Below are 23,375 nucleotides of genomic sequence, written 5' to 3'. Positions count from 1 at the left end.
AGCTGCCTGGGATACCTCCAGAGCGACAGGTGGAGTTCAGGATCGACCTAGTCCCTGGTGCGGCTCCGATAGCCAAGGCACCGTATCGGTTGGCTCCTCCTGAGATGCAGGAGTTGTCTACACAGCTTCAGGAGCTGTTAGACAAGGGTTTCATTAGACCGAGCAGTTCACCCTGGGGAGCCCCGATTCTGTTTGTGAAGAAGAAGGATGGGTCGCATCGGATGTGTATCGATTATAGGGAGCTGAATAAGGTAACGGTGAAGAACCGCTACCCACTCCCGAGGATTGACGACCTCTTTGACCAGCTTCAGGGAGCATCTTGGTTCTCCAAGATAGACTTGCGTTCGGGGTATCACCAGGTGAGGGTCAGAGAGGAGGATGTGCAGAAGACGGCATTTCAGACACGTTATGGCCACTATGAGTTCGTGGTGATGCCTTTCGGGCTCACCAATGCTCCTGCCGCGTTCATGGACCTCATGAACCGCGTGTGTAGACCGATGTTAGACCGGTCGGTAATAGTATTTATTGATGATATCTTGGTTTACTCCAAGACGCGAGAGCAGCATGAGGAGCATTTGCGGGAGGTTTTGGAGACCTTGAGAAGGGAGAACTTGTATGCTAAGTTCTCCAAGTGTGAGTTCTGGTTGCGCGAGGTGCAGTTTCTTGGGCACCTTGTCAACCAGAACGGGATTTCGGTGGATCCGGCCAAGGTGGAGGCCGTGATGAGATGGGAGGTTCCGAAGTCTCCATCTGAGATTCGAAGTTTCCTGGGATTAGCTGGCTACTATCGGAGATTCATCCAGGATTTCTCCAAGATAGCATTACCCCTGACCAGGTTAACGAGGAAGGTTGTGGTCTTTCGTTGGGGGCCTGAGCAGCAGGCAGCATTCGAGACACTGAGACAGAGATTGTGCGAGGCGCCAATCTTAGCCTTGCCAGAGGGCATGGAGGATTTTGTTGTATACTGCGATGCGTCCATCTCAGGTTTGGGCGCGGTATTGATGCAGAGAGGGCATGTCATCGCCTACGCGTCGAGGCAGCTGAAGCCTCACGAGGCGAACTACCCGACGCATGATTTGGAGTTTGGGGCTGTTGTGTTCGCCCTCAAGATTTGGCGTCATTACCTCTATGGGGTTCGCTGTACGATTTACACAGACCACAAGAGTTTGAGGTACCTCATGGACCAACCAAATCTGAATATGAGGCAGCGTCGGTGGCTTGATGTGGTAAAGGATTATGATTGTGAAATCCTTTATCACCCGGGGAAGGCCAACGTGGTGGCCGATGCGCTTAGCCGCAAGGCGGCGCCGATCAGGGATATTTGCATGAGGATGACAGTGGTGACTCCGCTTTTGGAGCAAATCCGGGAGGCTCAGCAGGAGGCTATAAAGGAGGAACATCGGAAGAGTGAGCGGATTGTGGGACAGGTTTCCTCCTTCGACCATGACAGCAGGGGATTATTGACATTACACCGCAGGGTGTGGGTTCCATACCTCGGAGGCGTGCGCCAGGTTCTGATGGAGGAGGCGCACAAATCCCGATTCTCCATTCATCCAGGGGCAACGAAGATGTATAGGGATCTTCGTCTGGACTATTGGTGGCCCTACATGAAGAGGGATGTAGCATGGTACGTTGAGCGGTGCCTGACCTGCAGGAAGGTCAAGGCCGAACACTAGAGACCACACGGCAAGATGCAGCCGTTGGATATCCCACTGTGGAAATGGGAAGACATCACGATGGATTTCATCACCAAGCTTCCCAGGACCGCGCGGGGAGTGGATTCGATATGGGTCATCGTCGATCGATTGACCAAGAGCGCCCACTTTATCCCGATTCAGGAGAGCATCTCGGCCGAGAAATTGGCCGATATCTACATCAGAGAGGTGGTGGCACGGCACGGGGTGCCAGTTTCAGTGATTTCGGATAGGGATGTGCGGTTCACTTCCAGGTTCTGGAAGAAGTTTCATGACGAGCTGGGTACTCGTCGGCATTTTAGTACAACCTTTCACCCGCAGACGGATGACCAGAGCGAGCGGACCATCCAGACTCTGGAGGACATGCTGCGGGCGTGTGTTTTAGACTTCGGTGGTAGCTGGGATACCTATCTTCCTTTAGCCGAGTTTTCATACAATAACAGCTATCACGCGAGTATTGACTGTCCTCCCTTCGAGATGTTGTACGGGAGGAAGTGCAGGACCCCGATATGTTGGGGCGAGGTTGGACAGAGAGTCATGGGGAGCACCGAAGTAGTGCTCAAGACGACAGAGAAGATTCAGCAGGTCCGGAGCAGGCTTCAGACTGCTCAGAGTCGGCAGAAGAGTTATGCCGATAGGTGCCGATCAGACCTGGAGTTCCAGGTCGGGGATATGGTTCTCCTGAAAGTGTCACCGTGGAAGGGCGTCATCCGATTCAGGAAACGGGGCAAGTTGGGCCCCAGGTATATTGGACCGTTTAGGGTTGCAGCTCGGTTGGGCAAGGTGGCATATCAGCTGGACCTGCCAGCCGAACTCAGTCAGATCCACAGCACTTTCCACGTCTCCCAGCTGCGGAAGTGCATGGTGGACGATTTAGCAGTGGTACCTTTGGAGGACATCCAGGTTGATGACAGCCTGAATTATATCGAGCGGCCTGTGGCTATCCTAGACCGGAAGTCGAAGGAACTGAAGAACAAAAGGGTGGAGCTGGTGAAGGTGCAATGGCAGCATCGGAAGGGCTCGGAATGGACTTGGGAGCCCGCGAATGAGATGATGGAGCATTATCCGGAGCTGTTCCGGAAGGGAGCGGCAGACTTCGAGGACGAAGTCTAAAATAAGTCGGGGAGATTTGTAACACCGGGTTCATGGTATGATTTTATTTAAGTTTTTTTTCTTAATTTTGCCACGAACTCGGCGAGTCTGCGTCCCGACTCGCCGAGTAGCAGCAGGGTGGACACGGGATTTGAGCGGTGAACTCGGCGAGTCAATGCATGGACTCGGCGAGTCCACCTGTCTGGATGAAACTCTATTTTCAGACATTGCACCCTATTTTACCCATTCTAAAACACCCATTTCATCCCATTCTCTTCCAGAAGAACTGGAGAGCGAAACCCTAGCCCATTTTGATCCTTGAGAGTGATTTTGGCTTGGTGAAGGAAGTTTGAAGCTTAAGAGAAGAAGGAGGAAGTTGGAGGGTGCAAGGAAGTGTGGTAGATCCGAAATCTACCCTGGGAGAAGCTCCTAACCAGGTAAGAAAGCTCCTTCTTAATCTTTAGTATAATAGATTCCCTTTTTGTCCCTTATATGTGGATTTCAAGACCTTAAACCTCCCAAACTCCGTGTGTTTATTCCCTAGGAGCTTAGATTTATGGTTTGGAACCATTGCATGTCTCAGTTTTGGCCAGAATGGGTGAAGAGTCGAAGGGTACTCGGCGAGTGCCAAAGTGCACTCGGCGAGTTCCAAGAAGATGGCCTTAGACTCGGCGAGTTGGATAAACAACTCGGCGAGTCCTATGAAGATTGCCTGGTACTCGGCGAGTCATTCTTCAAACTCGGCGAGTCCCTTGAATATAGCCTTGAACTCGACGAGTTGTTCTTCCAACTCGGCGAGTCACATGATCAGTCACTAGGATAAGAAGGGTTTAAGTGTAGGAGGTCCAACCCTCCGTAGTCGCACGTGGAATTAGCAATTTAACGTGTAGCTATAGTCCCAGAATCTCCAAATCTCCAAGGTTGATGTTCTGATGGAAGATTGGACCGATTTGTGAGATCTGTTCGTCGGACTCGGCGAGTAACCCCCTTGGACTCGGCGAGTCCAGTCGCGGGTTTGTTAGTTGTCCCCGTCTAGCGAGTCAGGCTGACTCAGTGAGTGGGAACAGGGACCCGATGAGTCAGAGTCGGGCTAGACATAGAAGGACTCGGCGAGTCGCCATATGGACTCGGCGAGTCCAGTCAATCAGAAGGTTGACTTTGACCAAGGAGTTGACTTTGACCGGTCATTTGACCTTAGGGGTATTTATGAGTACCTAATCCATGTTTACGGATTTATAGCCGGAGGGATTACCGGTGCGGCAGCCAGGCGTAGTCTGAGCAGGTTTTCGGCAGCTACTCTCGAGGTGAGTTTCCTTCCAATAGGGACGGGTCTAAGGCACCAAGGCCGGCCCGTATAGACGATATGTTAGTATCGGAGTGTGGGCGGAGCCCGTATCTCATAGCTGATTTTGATTGTGATATATGCCAGTATGATAGAATTGCTTATACTTGTTGTCTATGTGATACTTGTATGTTATGGTTTAGTAGCGGAGTGTGGGCGAGGCCCGTATCTCCATGGATAGCAGAGTGTGGGCAAGGCCCGTATCTCCTAGCTAGTAGAGTGTGGGCGAGGCCCGTATCTCTATGGGTGTGGGCGAGGCCCGTATCTCTTCGCTGTTCATTATATGATTGCATGGTATGTGGCATTATGGGGGAACTCACTAAGCTTCGTGCTTACGTTTTATAGTTTTGTTTTCAGGTACCTCTTCAGCTAGGGGACAGGAGCCGGCGCGGTAGCGGCATATCACACACTCTCATGTTTTCCGCACTATGGATTTTCTGGGATGTACTCTGAATATTTTACTATGATGTTACCGGTTCTCAGACATAAATTAATATTATGAATGTTTTGTAACGATGTTTTTATGAATTAACCTAATTTAAAAATGAAATTTTTAGCTGGTATTTTTGGGATGTTACAATTTGTCACCCCAGGCATGCCTGCCTAACTGTAGCTAGCAGTTTAGGTGTGGGATTGTCAGTCCCGAATAGATCTATTCACAAATCTCACGCTCTCCCTCCAAGAGACTCTGGTTACACTAATGATAGGATTTAGCCTGCACCCCGAAGAGTACAATTGAAGTGATGTCTCACAACCCTGTATTAACATACATGTGGTTTTGTATCGTTCTCTTGTACTTGAATTCATATGTATACTTTACAGAGTAATCATAATTATACTTAAATAATTATTTAGTGTGGTACTCTTGTATTCAGAAAGTAGTAATGTATACCATAAACTATATCTGTCATAGTTTAAATGTTTGCTAATGTAAAATCTTGAGATGATAAAACTGTGTATTGAAAACCCCAAACTATACCTATTATAGTTTGCATGTGTTCGTGTATTGTTCTGAAAACTCTGCAATTATAGTTGTCAGTTGAAAACTTCCCTTATGCTCAGCATATTACAAAAGGGATAAAATATCTAAATATTTTGTAAAATGCGGTGATTTTTTGATTGTGTCAATTGCATAAGTTTTAATCCTGATGAAATTTTGTGTATAAAGTTCACAAAAAAACTATTTGTGCTTGGCTTGTATTCCCCCCTGAAAACATTAAAATAGTAAAAGCGTAGGGGTATGAACTCACAGTTGGTTGCGTGAAAGTGTCGGTCAACGAGACTAGAAATGAGGACCCTCGAGTTGTTGTACGCGAAGTTAACGGAATCCTAATAATAATTAAACACATATTTGTATTTAAATTAGCGAATCCATTACTTAAAGTGTTAGAAAAACATTTGTTTTTGGTTAAGGAATGTTACCGAGACTCGATCGAAGTGGAAAAAGTAGGTTTGCAACCAAGATTCACGATGTAGGGCTGATTGTGGTCGTGAAGGGACTATGGCCGTGAACTTTTCTCGGCCGTGAACTATTCTCGGCCGTGAACGGTTCCCTGTCTTTGAAGGGTTTACGGTCTTTGAAAGGTTTACGGTCGTGAATTGATTTCGGCCCTTGAAGATTTGAAGGGTTTACGGCCGTGAACTCAAGAACAAGGAATGCTTGATTTGATGAAAGGATGAATGCTTGATGCTCCAAAACGAGTTCTAAGGAGGATTGAGTGAAAGATGAAGAGAAATCATGAGTTTTTCGGTTCGTGGTTTTAGAGAGAGAAAGTAGGTTTTTGGCCAGAAAAGTATAAATGAGGGTAGGAACACGTATATATAGGTTGGGTTCATGGTCGGTGGTGGGTCCACCCAGTCGTGCATGGTTCACGGCCGTGAACCATGCTTTACGGCCGTGAACACGATTGCGGTCGTGAACACCGTGTCACTCGAGACTTGGTTGATTTTCGAAGAAAAACTTGATTTTGTCGCACGCTTTTAGACCCGACACTTATATAAATTCAATTTATATAATCTAAGTTGTTTTCAACCCTTACAAGTTTGACAAAAAGATATAAAATTCGAAATTTTATTTAACAGGATTTGACTTTCATTGACTAAAAAAGGTTCGGGTTGTCACATCATCCCCCCGATAGAGGGAATTTCGTCCCGAAATTCTAAAACGAATACAATTATGGACTAGTGAAAGAGATGCGGATACTTCTGTTTCATCTGGTCTTCGCGCTCCCAAGTGAACTTAGGTCCCCGCTTGGCATTCCAGTGAACCTTCACATAGTGATGAGACTAAAACTCTTTAAGATCGATAAGATTCTTAACATGAAACACAAGAACACAAAGCAAATAAGAACACAAGATGAATCAAACTAATGTCGAATGATTAATAAGCCACAACCTCAGAAGAACTCTACTAAGAATTGCTACTGTAGAGGTGTGGTAGGGTTACAATAATGAAATCAACGACTAGCTAATACACGGTGCATGCATGCATTATATATAGATCCTATAACCCTAATAAATGACGGTTGGACAGGCCCAAAACCGTATACATAATGGACTAAAACAAAAATCCCAATGACGCAATCTTCTATACCCAAAAATCTCCCCTTTACGTCAATTGAGGCGAGAGAAATCTACTGATGTGCTTGTTTTGTCTTCTTCACTGTCTTGAACAGCTTCGGTATGATAACGAGTAGAGTATGCGAAAAAGAATATACCAGCGAAGCATGTCATTAAAATTCTTTTTAGCAGCATCGTCATTTTGTTTGCACTTGTTTATAATATTCAAGATGTGCTCCAAACAAGTGGTGGACAACAGGTGTTTGTCAGGTAAAGCGAATAGGCACTTTTGATTTTCTCCACGAGTGAACATCACCGTGAGATATTTCGTGTCTATTTTTCCCAATTGCATCTTGTTCACATCACTTGCCTTACCAATTGGTTTAACAGTTGGCTTTTTCCTCAAGGCAGAGGCGATCTCCTGATCCAGCTTCGCTACTTCATGTATGTATGAGACCAGCATTCGCTTTATGTGAGCAAGAATAGGATCATACTTCTGTTCTTCGGTTAACATAAAATTTGTGAGCAGGATCCAATCGTGGGGATTAAGGTTCGGTAGATCAGCAAGAGAGATCTCATGAACCGAGTTTTCAGAACCTCGAGTCACCCAAAACTTCACATTGATAAAACTTCCTGCAGTGACTGGCTTTAGAACTTTGACCGATGTAATCTTCTGTGCACTCCAGGTCAAGTACTGAGGTTGGGAAAAAGCAAGATAGTACTCAATTAAAGATCGATCAGTTTTCGCGTCAGGAGAGGGAATTGATGCTGTCGGCTCGAAGCTGTGAAAAACAAATGCCCTTCGGGTGATTGGCATATCAAACTGTGAGTCTTTAGAATTCTCCAGGTCAAAAGAGATGACCGGCTCAAGCCAATGAGTGCTTGGAGACTCGATTGCTTCTTTCAGTAACTTTTCCAATGTCCACAGTGGAAAGAGAGTTTTTCTGCTTTCCAACATGTCATGGGCTTCTTTATCTTTTCGTTCCCTCTCTTCAGCTTCCCGTGCAATTTTGAGATTTTCATCTAGAGTCCGATCGCGTTGCTTTCGCTTTAACAACTCTTCTTCAGTTTCTTCTTCTTCTTCACTTTCACAGATGATTTTCTTTCCTTTAGAACTTGAAGTTGCATTACCCTTCGGCTCATTGGTGACTTTCTGTTTCGAAGGAGTCTGAGTTGTTTTGGTTATTGGAGGTTGAGTAGGAGGAGGTTGAGTAGTATGTTCTTGAGTTACTTCTCCCCTTGTTTCGGAGGAGCACCCGCCTTGGAAACACCCTCAAGGCGATGCAGGATCTCAAGTGTTGGACGGAGTTTTTCTGCTAAGTGTTGGCGGACACTGATGGTAAGGATTGAGTCATGAGCATTAAGCAGATTGGTGAGTAAGATACTGACATCACCCACACATGTCTTCATGACTGTCTTTTCATATTGGAGCTCCTCAACATCCTTGTTCGCTTGTTTGAGCTTTAGAGTCTGAGTTTTGAGCTGAGTCGTGCGATGTGACGTCCCCATTTTCACGGCCAGAAAAGACCGATTTTGTTTATGCTTTATAAAAATCAGAGTACCTCTTTTAATAAAAACGTTGTGGAATTTGTTCCCAGAAAAACATGATAAATACGTTATCAAAACATTTCCGAAGAAATGTATTTTTATCCATTTTAAAACATTTGGGATGTCATCGTCAATACAGAAACATAAGCATAAACAGATCTTACATTCATTTACACTAGTGATCTACATCTCTTTTAAATCCCTCAGTGTAAAGTAGCTTCATATCGACACCTGTGATACAAATAAGCTTGAGTGGGTCAGGTTGGGAAACCTGGTGAGTACATAGGGTTTCAACCCACAATAATTTAATTATTATGTTTAAACATCAAACAATCAACCCAATTACCCATCCCCATTATCTTCCTTACTCTTAATGATCTACCCTAAGAATCATCTATCCTGCATTCGTTCATTTCTAAGCCCGTTGCTTCCAGGGTTTATATGATAGGCACTAAGTCCATAGCTGCCAATGCTTGTTCGTAAAGCACTAATTCCATAGTTGCTAAAGTTCGTTCATCGGGTACTAAATCCATAGCTACCAGTGTTCAGCTAATAGGTACTAAATCCATAGCTACCAACGTTTATTTAACAGGTACTAAGTCCATAGCTACCGACGTTTATCTAACAGGTACTAAGTCCATAGCTACCAATGTTTATTCGATAGGCACTAAGTCCATAGCTGCCGATGTTATTTGTTAAGCACTAAGTCTATAGCTGCCAATGTTCACTCATATCATCTTTCATCTCTCATCGTTCATCTACCCATGTTTTACCCAACATATTCGTAGATATAAAATACATATACAGTTTAAATTATTTAAAACATGTATAGAATCGTTCATCCAACATAGAAAGCAAGTATTCAAATAATATGCACACATAGCACGTAATTTATATAAAATACTTCATATCTATGTGTAAGATGAAAGTAACTATGTACTCACTTGTTAAAGTGATGATTCCAAACTCGGGCAGCGCTTCACTTTTAACGATTCTATTTTCCTTCGACGAAACCTAGCATTATTATCGCTAAATTTTAGCCTAATATTTACCGTGACTAATTATTAGTCTTAGCATTATTATTATTATATAAGCGTTTAAACAATATTTTCCAACCACTATGTACAGACAGGGGCCAGACATAAAACACCGGAGGGCAGGACCATTTTGGCATATAGCACTTCTGAAATCCAACAACCCTATGCGGCCCTTTAAACCAGATTCCCTGTACCGCGAGTAGTTAAAAAGATATAATAACGGACTTATATAACCCATAATAATAGCTCGAATAATTATTATAAGGTCCTAATAACGTTACTGTATTTAAATAAAAGCTATATTAAAAATTAGGTAGGCGTATCTTATCTACGAGGGGGTTTGGCTAGAAGCCGGGATCTGCAGGGGCAGGACTTCCGAGCCGAAAGCTCTTCTTCTCGGAGCCGTCGAGCGCTCCGGGGCTTTCTATTAGCGCTAGGGGAGTTTTTAGGAGGTTTAGAGAGAGTGTAGAGAGAAGAAAGAATGGGAAAGGTGTGAAGAAAATAAGGGTGAGAGAGGTTCTATTTATAGGGTGAAATATGGCTGAACTTGGTGCCACATGTCACCATCTGGTGGCAAGACTTGGGGAGAAAGCAATGGCCAAGATTGTGTCACATCACCCATTTTCGCACAGCACCCTTCCGACTTCTAAAATCCGTAACTTTTGCATACGAGCTCCGTTTTTGACGTTCTTTATATCCACACGTAGGTAAAAATACGATCTACAACTTTCCTTTTGACTCCGTCTACTAATTATTGACCGATCTTAAATTTAACAGTAGAAGGTCACTACACTGTTAAATGTCCGTGTAAAATTCATAACTTCTACATACGGACTCCGTTTTCGTATGTCTTTTTGTCGTTGAGTTCCTATTAATGAGATCTTCAATTCTCATTTAGGTCACGTTGGCCAAAAACCGCTCGATCTAAAATTCGAGTTTCGGGTCGTGCACTGCTAGGCCAAATCTTAGAAAAATCATAACTTCCTCACACGAAGTCAAATTTGGGCGTTCTTTTTATGCACGCTCTCGGTTGAACGTATAATAAAACTTTTGTGTAGATCACTAAGGCCAAAAAGTCCTCTATCGTAAATTCACTATTTACGACGCGTAGTGTCGTGCCGGTTTTGTCGCGAAACTTCGACGGGCCATAACTTCTTCGTTATAACTCGGATTTCGGCATTCTTTATATGTACGGAACCCTTGTGACATATTATACGAATTGGTTAAGATTACTCCTTCTAAATAATCTTCCATCAAAAACTCATTTTTGATGCTCATTGTCTCTAAATTGACTAGCCCGAATCTGCAGGCGTTACATGCGAAGAGCCAGTTCGTCCATGATTTTGTTTTCCACGGCTAAATCAGTCGGGAGTTGATCAAGACGAGATTTTACTGAAGATACTAACTCTGTATTATCAGTTTTAATCCCCGTACGAATGCTGTCAAAATGCTTCGTCTCAGCCCTGGAGCGAAGTGGTAAGTTTATCAATAATAGCGTTCACCGTATTAGCATTCTTTCCGGCAGCCGCCTGGAGAGAATCCAAAAATACTTGAGCATCTGAGATTAGTTTTTCGACATTTTCGGTCGCTTGCTTATAAGAAGTTGTAGAAGCTTCCATAGCTTTGGTGGCTTTATCAATCGATTCCTGATGCTCTTTGACCAGTGTAGAAAATAGAGCCTTGACCGCTGCTTCATAGTATTCAGTGGTAGAAGAGGAAGATGCAGAGGCAAGCAAAGTATCAAGTTTCTCATTCATGGCTTTAAGATGCCGTTTAGTGACTGGGGCATCATCATCACTATCACTTTGAACGGTAAAGGGGCTATAGTGGAATGTGTCAAACTCCACATCGTTGCCACCAAGAATGGTGTCAGACTCGTCAGAGTGAAGTGGGGAAAGTGGTTTAGAAGTAACAGGGATTTCAAAACCATAAGTTTGTGCCCCCGCATCAGATACGTTAACATGAACCGGTGGTTCGGTTGTAGTGGTAGTGGTGGTGGTAGTTGTTTCAGTGATAATGGGAGGTGGTAATGGTGTAGAAGTGTGTGGTTGAGATGAAACTGAAGGTGTGCAAGGAGCTACCGAAATAGGAATAGAAGAACGAGGTGGAGATTGAATGGTTTCAGTAACATGTACCTCACGAATTGGTGAAGGTGGAGGCGAATTACCTCGAGGCGAACCCTCGAACAGATGATCTTCGATGTCGCTTGACTCTTCTACTTGTTGATCTGAAGGTACATAATCAAAATCGCTTGTTGAGGAGACTTTCGGCTTGAGAGTCATCTTTCGCAGCTTTCGCTTCTTAGGAGCCGAAGGTTCAGCGGTTTGACCCTTTCGCTTCTTAGGCGTGATAGGTTTAGCGAAGGGTCCCTCTTGAACTTCCTTCATTTTGTCCCCTTTCTTCCCTCCTTTCTTTGACTTGTCAGCCTCATCTAGGGAACGTTGCATCTCGGGAGTGAATAGCCTTGGACCTAAAAAGGATTGTTTCTTATATTTAGAAATAATTTTACTAGCCCCAGGAACACACATGTACACCGTCTCATGGATTGGACCGATGAACAGAAACTTGGAAGAGTCTGCCACAATGATCTTTGTGGTGTGGAAAGTAGCAATTGCAGACATTAAACAATCCACCATGACTGGGACTTGAATTTTCTCCATAGCCCTGTGAGTAACGATGGTCCAGAATCTCCCACATGAAATCTCAGTGTGACGAGAAGATGAATTCAAACTTTGAACCAATTGAGTCCAGAGAATAGACCCATAATCAATATTGATGCCATGGTATAGACCATAGATGATGGTCATGAAAGCTTTGCTTGCAGCATTCGATCCAGATACCCGTTCAGAAAAACCCTTAAAGAGAAGGGTAAACAACCCATTCCATTTAGGAGGTAGGCAAGACTTCTTGACTTTTGTGATGGTAGAGAGAAGTTCGGTGTACCCCATGTTGTAGAACATCTCGAAGATCTGAGCATTAGTGATCGAGTCAGGATGCACCATTGAGTCCACATAGGTTAGCCCTAAAAGATGGCAAAACCTAATTTTGGAGACAGAAGTTTTCTTATTGAAAATCTTGAACATAATACGCTCCTCAGCCTTGACGTACTTTGATGAAGAGTAAACTTGAGATATGAGAGACATTGGCACGTATTTAACTTGGGTAAGAGCCTTGGCCAGTGGTGAGTGCTTAAGGCATTCGACGATCTGCAGCAAAAAAGCATCATACTGGAACGGATCTAAGTCGAGGATCAGGTTCTGATTAGGCTTGATCGTGAAGAGAGTGGATTGAGCGGTGTGTTCGTGAATTGAAGATGATTATGCCATTGCTGAAGCTTGGTGAGGAAGATGAACAGTAGAGAGAGTATTTGCCTTTTGAATGCTCGAGAGATTTTGTAAGTGGTGAAGGAGAAAAGAATTATGAGAAATCCCTTTATACGATTACCAGGAGAGAGAAAATTTGTAATGATATCGTAAGCGTGATTTTCTGAAACGAAGCCTGATTAGACGTGACTTGACAACTATTACCCTCAAAAGCGTGTCAGGCGGCGTGATCACTTGGTGACATTTCAAATTCACGTGCCTTTATTTTGAAATCTTATCCATTCCATGCCTCTTCATATTATCCTTTAACGCATCATCTTCCAAATTAATAAACAAATCTCCTTTCGCCTGAATAATCCCATGTGGAAGTGAGACACCATAGTAACCACGAACAAGGCTTTTGGAAAGTCAATAGACTTTCGTGCAAGGTTGTGCCAAAGAAGAAGAAATAAAACAAGTTATATCTATGGGATCTAAGTGATGTCATTTGAGACATGAAACTGAGGATCCTGGGCACGAATCTCTTCTTTCAAAGTCAAGAGAGACTTAGAAATGTCTGTGTGGTTTCCCGTTGAAGTACGATCAAATGTTTGTTAAGAAACATTGAAAGGCATCTTTTAATTTTGGCTTTAAGGATGGCTTTCGCTTCAACCAAACTACGAACTTGATATAAGAACGAAAGTGGGATGCAGTACTTGTGTAGCCAGTGTAGCTTTAAACATCAAGTAGGTTTGATAATTTTGTAGTGACTAGGGAAAAGTTTAGAAATCTCAAAAACAAAATTAAAACAGGATCTTTTGGGACGAAATGTCTTAGTTTTAGACAATTTCATAAAGATCTCAAAAAATAAAAGAGATTTCTTAGTACATACCACATGAGTGGTTTCGTTAATACATGGGTGAAAAACTAGAACATTCATTTGTTCACCGTCAATTCATGTAAGGTATTGGATTGTGGGTTTCACTTAGATCATGGTGAAATGAAACTAAGATCAATAACTCAGATGTTGTGTAACCGTAAACCTCAGTGGTATATGCTGAGAGTCTCAAGGGTTACTTTCATGGAATCGAAAATAATGGAGAAAAATGGTGAGGTGGTTGAAGAACCAAAAGTACCTCTGCAATACGAAAGTGACCAAGCAGATAACTCTTAACTCAATGTGAGAAGAGTACGGTAGCTCATGTCTTAAGTGAATTTAACAGCCTGATTGGGAAGAAACGATTTGTATATATCGAATCAGTAAGGCTTCACCCTAGAGTTGTCGAGGCTTTAGACAGCATGCAGCATCATGCTTCTACAGACACTTAGCTAGTATATAGATTAAGAGTAGATACCTTCCCCATGATACATTGTTGAGACAAACAACAATTGTAAAACAATCTAGGTTAAACAAATTAAAAAAAAAATTTGCATTTTCGATATGTCTGAAAAAGAAATAAGAACAGAAAGGAAAAATATTTTTGTATTTTAGATTTTTCTGAAAAAGAAATAAAAACAGAAAGGAAAAATATTTTTGTATTTTGGATTTGTCTGAAAAAGAAATAAAAACAGAAAGGAAAAATATTTTTGTATTTTGGATTTTTCTGAATAAGAAATAAAAACAGAAAGAAAAAAATGTACAAAAAGTATACATAAAGTATCAACCAAACGTTCACCTTTTGATGGATGAAGCGAAACATACCGAGCGTTCGGTACAATTCGGTTCCCGAAAAATTCGGAACCAAAATAGACCGAGCGTTCGCTCAATTTCGCTTGTTAAATTTTTAATGAGGCGAAGGTGGTTTCGGTATAGATTCGGATTCCATCATTCCTAAGCCTTGAAGTATATTGTTGAAGGTTGCTTCAGGCAAGGCTTTCGTGAATATGTCAGCCAATTGATCAGCGGAGCGCACGAAATGAATTTCAACGTTACCATCTTCCACATGATCTTTGATAAAGTCCTACCTCAGTGCTATGTGTTTCGTCTTTGAGTGTTGCACTGGGTTGTGACATATTTGGATTGCGCTTTCAGAGTCACAATAGAGTGGGATTCGCTTCATGTTTAGGCCATAGTCTCTTAACTGACTTTGAATCCAAATGACCTGTGAAGCACAAGATGCAGCGGCTATATATTCAGCTTCGGTTGTAGACAAGGATACACACGTTTGTTTCTTGGACTGCCAGCTGACGAGTTTGCCATCCAGAAATTGACAAACGCCTGTGGTACTTTTCCTATCTAGACCACATCCTCCTAGATCGACATTAGAGAATGCTTGAACGAGGAATCCTGATTTCGCTGGATACCATATGCCGAGATATGAGGTTCGCTTCTGTTATCGGAAGATGTTCTTGACTGCCACCATGTGAGGTTCACGTGGATTGGCTTGAAACCTGGCACAGTAACAAATAAAAAACATAATATATGGTCTACTAGCTGTAAGATACATTAGAGACCCTATCATCTGGTGATAGAGCGTCATATCAGCAGCCGGTTTTTCCAGAGATGGTGTTAGCTTCGTCTCGAAAGCCATTGGAACCTTCACTCTTGAGTCTCCCATCATGCCGAACTTCGCCAGTAAAGTCTTTTTGTAAGCCTCCTGATTGATAAAAATGCCTTCTGGTCCCTGTCTTATGTTCAATCCAAGGAAAAAGTTAATTGGACCCATTGAACTCATCTTAAATTTAGTCTCCATAAACTTCCGGAACTCAGTTGTTAGGCTAGAATTTGTGGAACCGAAGATGATGTCATCGATGTAGATTTGGACAATCATTAAATGGTCACCCTCTCTCTTGCGAAAGATGGTTGGGTCAACCGAACCTTGTTTAAACTTGGACATCTTTAGAAAACGAGTTAAAGTTTCATACCAGGCTCTAGGAGCTTGCTTCAGACCATATACGACTTTGTCCAAAATATAGCAATGGTTGGGATATTTTTCATTCACCAAACCCAGTGGTTGCTCAACGTATACGGTTTCTTCTAGTTCTCCATTTAGGAAAGCACACTTGACATCCATCTGAAATACCTCAAAGTTTTTGTGTGCTGCATATGCCAAGAAGATTCGAACTGATTCTAACCTTGCTACTGGAGCGAAAGTTTCTTCATAGTCGATCCCTTCTTCCTGACAATATCCTTTCACCACAAGTCTCGCTTTATTCCTTATGACATTGCCTTCTTTATCCATCTTGTTGCGAAACACCCATTTTAGACTGACCATAGATGCATCAGGTGGTGTGGGAATCAATCTCCAAACCTTGTTTCGTTCGAACTCATTGAGTTCGTCTTGCATGCCCTGAACCCAATCAGAGTGATCGAGTGCAGTGTAAACTATTTTCGGTTCAACTTTGGAGACAAATGAATTAAACATGCAATATTCCACTTGAGAGAATAAAGCAGTTTGCTTCGCCTTCAGTTGAGGGCGTGTAAGAACTCCCTCAGATGATTCACCAATAACTTGAGCTTTTGGGTGATCTCTTGTCCATTTTGTGAGTGGAGGGTAGGATGGATCATAGGCAGGATCCAGTTCAGCGTTGACTTCTTCTTCGAATTCTGATTGAACATCCGAATCAACATTTGTATTTTGATTCTCCCCCTCCAATGATGAGACGGTTTCAACCTCAGGTTCAGAATTCTCCCCCTCGAGTGGATTTTATTGGGTCATGGTTGGAGATGGATTTTCCCCCTGGAAAGTCGAATAAGATTTATTTGCCGTAGACGAACCCTCCCCCTGCAATGAAGTGCTTTCTTTTGAAGGTTCGCTTTCCATTTCTTTTGTGGCATCATCGATTATCTTCTTTATTTCATCGACTTTATTATCTGCTGCTTTTGCTTCAGAATGGATAGCCTTCTCTGGCTCATCAAAAAGTAGCATGTATTCCTCATAAAGGTCAGTTATTGGAATTGTGACTTGACTTGGTGTTGGAAAGATATCTCCCATTTGACTTTTGCTTGATTGATTCTTCTTCAGGTAGTTGTCGTCAAACGTGACATAATAGGTTTCTTCCATTTTCTTGGATCGTTTGTTGAGAACCCTATATGCCTTAGAGGTCAGCGAATAACCCAGAAAGATACCTTTGTCTGCCTTCACATCGAACTTGTTTCGGTTTTCTTTAGAATTAAAGATGAAACACCTGGAACCGAAGACATGGAAAAACTTGACGTTAGGTTTGCGATTATTTAAGATTTCATATGGAGTAATAGTAAATCGCTTATTCAAGAAGGATCTATTTTGAGTGTAGCAAGCTGTTGCAATTGCATCAGCCCATAAATACAAAGGTAAACAAGCGAAACTAAGCATGGTTCGAGCTGCTTCACATAAGGAACAGTTTCGTCTTTCAACTATGTCATTCTGCTGTGGAGTGTAGGGAGCAGACAAGTTGTGAGTTACTCCCTTTTCAGCCAACAATTCTTCAAACTCTTTGTTTTTAAATTCCAGCCCATTGTCACTTCTGATGTTACGAACCAGCTTTCGCAACTGAACTTCCACTTGCTTTATAAAGCTCTTCAGCTTTGGAGTAGCCTCTGATTTCTGTTTAAGAAAATATACCCAAGTGAAACGGGAAAAATCGTCAACAATAACAAGCATATACTTACTACCACCGACACTTTGGATTGCAGACTGTCCACATAGATCAATATGAAGCAGCTCAAGAGGCTCGATGATTTTTGTGTTTACAAGAGTTGGATGACTCTTTATGCTTTGCTTTCCCATTTCGCATGCTGCACACAGGTAATCTTTATCAAACTTTAAGAGAGGACCCTCGCACGTGATCACCAAGAACTAGCTTGTTGATGTCTTTGAAGTTAAGGTGCGAAAGCCTTCGGTGCCATAGCCAGCTATCATCAAAGTGAGCCTTCGTTACCATACATATAGCAGGCTTCCCTCTTATGGGATTTAGGTATAAGGGGTACATCTCCCCTTTTCGTTGTGACTTCAATAGAACTGCTTTCGTCTTTTTCTCTATAATTTCTAATCCTTCATCATCAAAAGATACTTTCAGGCCAGTTCCCACAGCTAATTGTGAAACACTAATGAGATTGTGTTGCAACCCTTCCACATAAGCCACCTTTCGGATTGAGAAATCTCCATTTGTGATCATGTCGTAGCCTTTTATTGTTCCATAGGAATTATTACCATACTTTACACATCCACCATCTTTGAGAGCACGAAACTCTCTCAACTCTTCCTTTCTTCATGTCATGTGACGTGAGCAGCCACTATCAATATATCATTCATTGTCAAACTGCTCGTCACGTATGACCTGCAAAAATTAAGCGGATTTAGGAACCAAAAGTTGCTTGGGTCCTGATGAGCTTTTTACAGAACAAGGAAAAGCGATAGAAAGATCAAGCATATACATTCGTTTTATTAAAGTGGTTTCGTCTTTCCTTTTAATGGTGAAAACCTTGATTTTGTTACTCGTTTTGTTTGAATCAGTTTGTTTTTCTTTATTTTGATTCTTAACAAATTCTCTCTTATCCTTCCTAGGGTTAGTGGTCGCCTTCTTTGTTTGAACTTTAGAACCTGAGACGAGCTTTCCCTTCCCTTTAACATCCTTGATAGAAGTTTTCTTTGGTAAAGAGTGAGGAGGATTGGGTTTCTCATAAAACCTTTTTGGAACTGATGACTTATGAGTGAAATTACCATTTTGTTTCTGTGAAGCGCAGGAACTACAGTGTGAACACTGTTTAGGTTTCGCCTGTGGATGTACTTTCGCCTTTTGGTTGGAAGCTTTTTCTTTACGTACATAGTTAGAGTTCAGGGATTGCCAAGACTGCTTCCTTTCGTTGAGATTTTTCTGATATCTCCAATTTCGTTGGCATTTCTGCTTTGCAAGTTGCTTTGATGATTTGTGAATATTCACATTCGGTTTCGCCTTCCTGTCATGAGGTGCGGTTCTCACTAACTGAGGTTCGCTAGTACTGTGAGTTTCACTTGTTCCTTTCGAAAATTCACTTTGAACATCCTTGGTTCCACTTGTACTAGCTTTATTGAAACTCGATGGTTTGTTTATTGGTTCAGCTACGTATCTGTTTTTTACTCTCCACGAGGTTCGTTCCGACAAACCTTTCTTTTCATCTGCATTATTGATTGGGGCTGACCAAAAATACTCATCACAGCCATCAGCATTATCTTCAGCTACTATGTTTGTTAGCTCAACTGTATGATCCTTAGTAACTCCAGTGGTAGTGTACACTTGATTTGGTACGGTTTGCACCTTTTGGTATACCACAACCTTCTCTTTCAGGACTTTAACCTTGTCTTTAGACAATCGAGCGAACTCAACAAAGTTTTCGGATATAAGGACTTTTGTGGGTTTAGGTTATGTTTTAATAAATTCATAACAGTCAACCTCATCCTCTACAGATATTTAACTCATGTCACTGTCCTCATCAAATTCAGATGTATTTTCAGCATTGATATTTTTATCTGAACTCAAATTAGAACTAGACGAATCAAATTTCTGTACAATTTCGGTCTTTATTTTCAATATGTAATTTTCATCCAGTAAGTTTCTGAGCATGTCCTTGTGGTCTTTGGACTTAATAAATGGCTCAATTTTGTCCAGTCCAATTATGTAGGCATCAGAAGTTTCTTCTGACGAGACAATTGATTCACAATAATAGCAATCAACATATATTTCGTCTTCCTTTAATTCAAGGAAAGGCAAAATCATTTTATAGATCTTATTGCCAATCTCACAATTTAAATGCAACTGAGTAATATTGGAATAAAGACGTTTAGCGATCAAGCAAAAAATATTCCTTTGTTTCAAAAACTTTAAATTGTCACGTTGCAAATAAATCAATTCATCTCTTGCCCTAACCAACTCTAATTCCTTCTTCTCTATCCACATCCTTCGCTCCTCACTCTTGGAAGACACCCTGCTAATTTGATCAGTTAGGTTAGAATTCGTGAGGCGAGTTTGTTTTAGGTTACCACTTAAACTAGAGAAGGTGAATTTTAAATCATTTAATTCTTTTTCATAATTAGATACGAGTATTTTAAGAGATTCAAGGATGGAATTTACCTTCTTGATCAACTGATCACACTCATTGATCTTCTCTCCGACTGGTTTTGCGGTAAAGCATTTGTCTTCCCTCTCCTTCGCTTCTTCACACCCGCCATCTCTTGTGTAGCCTCTTATTTGTGACACACCAGATGTTACCATTAAACATCTGCTAGTAACCTCAGAGCCTTCTTCCTCCGCAACAAATGCCCTGCCATGTGTGGGCTTGTGAACTTCTTCATCTTCCGAGTCAGTAGACCAAACTTCTACTCCACCAAACTCGTTCTCTGCGACATTTTCCTGCACAATCAAAGCAGGCATAGATTTATCATTAGTTTTCTTCTTCTTGATTTCCTCCAACTTACGCTTGAAGTAAGCTTCATCATCTTCTCCCTCTTTCTTCTCATTCATCTTTCGTAACATGCAGTCCTTCGCCAAATGATTCTTCCAGCGACAGTAGTGGCAGTCATACCCAGAGTTACCAACAAGCTTTTCTTCATTCTTCTCTTCTTCCTTCTGAGGAGTATTTCGGTTCTCCTCCTTCGCCTTCTCGGAGCTGTAACTCCCTGGCCAGTTTCAGTTCTTAGTAGAAAGAAATTTCTTCCTTGCGAACCGCATGGGGTTAGACACCATTAGAGCATGGGGTTAGATACCATTAGAGCATACTCCTCACTAGTAAGATCACACTCTGAGAGATCAGTCTCAGGTTCTTCATCATCCACAGATTTACCTTTAGCCACGAGTGCCAAAGAGCCCAAACTAGAAACGACTTTTGATTCTTTTGTCACAACACTTTCATGTGACTTGAGAATCCCTACGAGATTTGCCAATGAGTAAGTCTTGAACTGTTCATGTGCTTTAACAGTTAAAACCACTACCATCCATTCGGGTCTTAGGCCATTCATGAAAGTGACCTTCTGCTCGATCACTTCTCTGCCAATTCTGTGCTTAATCATCTTACTGAGAAGATGGTTGTAATGATTGAATGTTTGAATAAGACTTTCCTCAGGCTTTTGCTTGAAGTCACCAAACTCCGAAAATAGAAGAGTTTGGATGGAATGCTCGAGATCCTCATCGGTGGAATATAACTCCATAAGCCTTTGCCAGATTTCCTTTGCAATAGTACATGTACTCACCAGACGAAAGGTATCAGATTGTAAAGCGAATCTGATCATCCTCATTGCTTTTACATTGCTAATTAGTTTGTCCTTCTCATCTTGAGGGACTTCTTTCACATCTACCATTAGTTGATTGTACTCTTTCTGTGTCTTGATGGTTCTGTTGGTTCCTGAGTGAATGAAAGGACCCATAGTAATAGCCTCCCAGATCAAGTATCCATTATCTTCTGAACTGAGAACATAGTCTTCAAAATGAAGAGCCCATACCTCATATTCATAAGGGTATAGGATCGGAATCCTTGTGGTCGAGCCAATGCTATTAGAGATGTTGATGGGATTGTTTTGAGATTCGTCGAGAGACATGATGATTTGATATGCGTACCTGTCAAGAATCAGACTTGTAAAGATTGAGTTAGGGTAATATCGAGATCTAGGAACAACATCAATAAAGTGATGACGGCTCCAATGGATTCGATAAAAGTGGAAACCCTAAGGATTTTCTTCTAATAGAAGAGATGCGTATTATTTACATAGCCTCCTGCTCTGATACCAATTGATGAGACTAAAACTCTTTAAGATCGATAAGATTCTTAACATGCAACACAAGAACACAAAGCAAATAAGAACACAAGATGAATCAAACTGATGTCGAATGATTAATAAGCCAAAACCTCAGAAGAACTCTATTAAGAATTGCTACCGTAGAGGTGTGGTAGGGTTACAATAATAAAATCAATGACTAGCTAATACACGGTGCATGCATGCACTATATATAGATCTTATAACCCTAATAAATGACGGTTGGACAGACCCAAAATCGTATACATAATGGACTAAAACAAAAAGCCCAATGACGCAATCTTCTATACCCAACACATAGTGTCACAACAATTGCATCATAGTAATCAAAGTAAACACAACCATTACATGACGTCCTCCACCCTCGAATGTTTCTGCCGTTTCGGTTTGGGGGTGTGACACTATGTGCAACACGTAGCAACTTATTTGATATATGATTGATATGTATGGCTCACAGATATGTATGGCTCAGTTGATATGTGTGGTATGTGGTAATTGGGGAACTCACTAAGCTTCATGCTTACGGTTTACAGTTTTAGTTTCAGGTACCTTTAGTTTTAAGATAAGGAGCTCGGGACGATCGCAGCACATTCACCCATATTATTTCGCATTACGTGACCTTTGTGATTAGACTCTGATAATTATTTTAAATGAAATGTTTTTAATGTTTGAACAAAGTTATTAAGTGTTTTCTTATATTAAAAATGAAATTTTTGGCCTTGAATTTTGGGATGTTACGCAAGAACCAGTTTACGTGGAGCTTTGCGTGGAATTTTTTTCCACAGTGTGTTTCAGGAGAAAGGATGACGTGAATGATCCTGAAAATTTCACATTTTGTCTCGGGGGAGAAGACAGAAACTTAATCTTGTGGAATTAGCTTGGCGTTTGGACTTGTACAATAGATCGGTGGCTACATCTCCCGAGTTTGTTGTCTATTTGGAGCATTGTTACAAGAGGTTTTCGCCAGAAGTTAATGAATCTGGGTGTTGGGCTGAGATAGAAAATGGGTCATACATGGGTGGAACAACAAATGAAGGAAAAATCAGGAAGGTTGTTCATCGATTCATCCAAAGGTTGATTACATTCTCCATCAACCAGAAGAAGGAGGGGGACGAAGTTCCTCTGTTGGACGTTTTTTTTTTGTGGTGTATCATTACACCAAATATCTATTGTCACCTTCCTTACTGTGTGGCAAATTTCTTGACTAAGGGGGTTGGGAAGAGTCAACTTGTGGCTCCCATTTATGGTGGGATGTTAGTTACATTGTTAGCCAGATCTTTTAGAGTGTTCGACCAGCCTGAAGTTGCATTTCTTACAAGGAATGATGGTCGCCCATTTCAAACACGCTTATTCAAGATGGCGAAGATAATCAAGGATTTAAGAAACGACACTTACACGATACCAGTAGATGATGAGGTTGTGGTTCCAAGAAGTAGGAGGAATATGAGTCCACAAGTTGACATTCGAGCTCCTCGAGATGCACGTGCGGATTATGAGATACCCGTGGACCCGTATCATATTATGTCAAGACAATATGATGATGATCTTGGGCAGGGAATGAATTTTATTGGGTATTCAATGGAGGTGATGATGCACCATTTACAGTTAGTTACCCCAAGTGGAGCGCCTCCCCACTACACTTACATAGCTTCATGGGATGAGCGTGTTTCTTACAAGGAAGGATAGCTGCCCAGTTCAGACACGCTTATTCAAGACGGCGAATATAGTCAAGGATTTGGGAAACGACACTTACACGATACCAGTGGATGATGAGGTTGTGGTTCCAAGAGGTAGGAGGAATATGATGCCACAAGTTGACAATCGAGCTCCTCGAGATGCACGTGCGGGTTATGAGATACCCATGGACTTGTATCATGTGATGTCAATACAATATGATGATGATCTTGGTCGGAGCATGGACTTTTATGGGTATTCAATGGAGACGATGATGCACCATTTACAATTAATTCCCCGGAGTGGAGCGCCTCCCCACTACACTTACATAGCTTTGTGGGATAAGCGTTTAGCCGAGCATGCGGGAGGCGTTGGTGCTAGTGGAATTAGTGATGAGGATGATGATGACGAAGAATGATTAT

This window comes from Lactuca virosa, chromosome 6 (genome assembly GCF_052849685.1).
Source record: "Lactuca virosa cultivar CGN04683 chromosome 6, Lactuca_virosa_CGN04683_v6, whole genome shotgun sequence".
NCBI classification, from domain to species: Eukaryota; Viridiplantae; Streptophyta; class Magnoliopsida; order Asterales; family Asteraceae; genus Lactuca; species Lactuca virosa.
Note: the sequence above shows the minus strand (reverse complement) of the source record.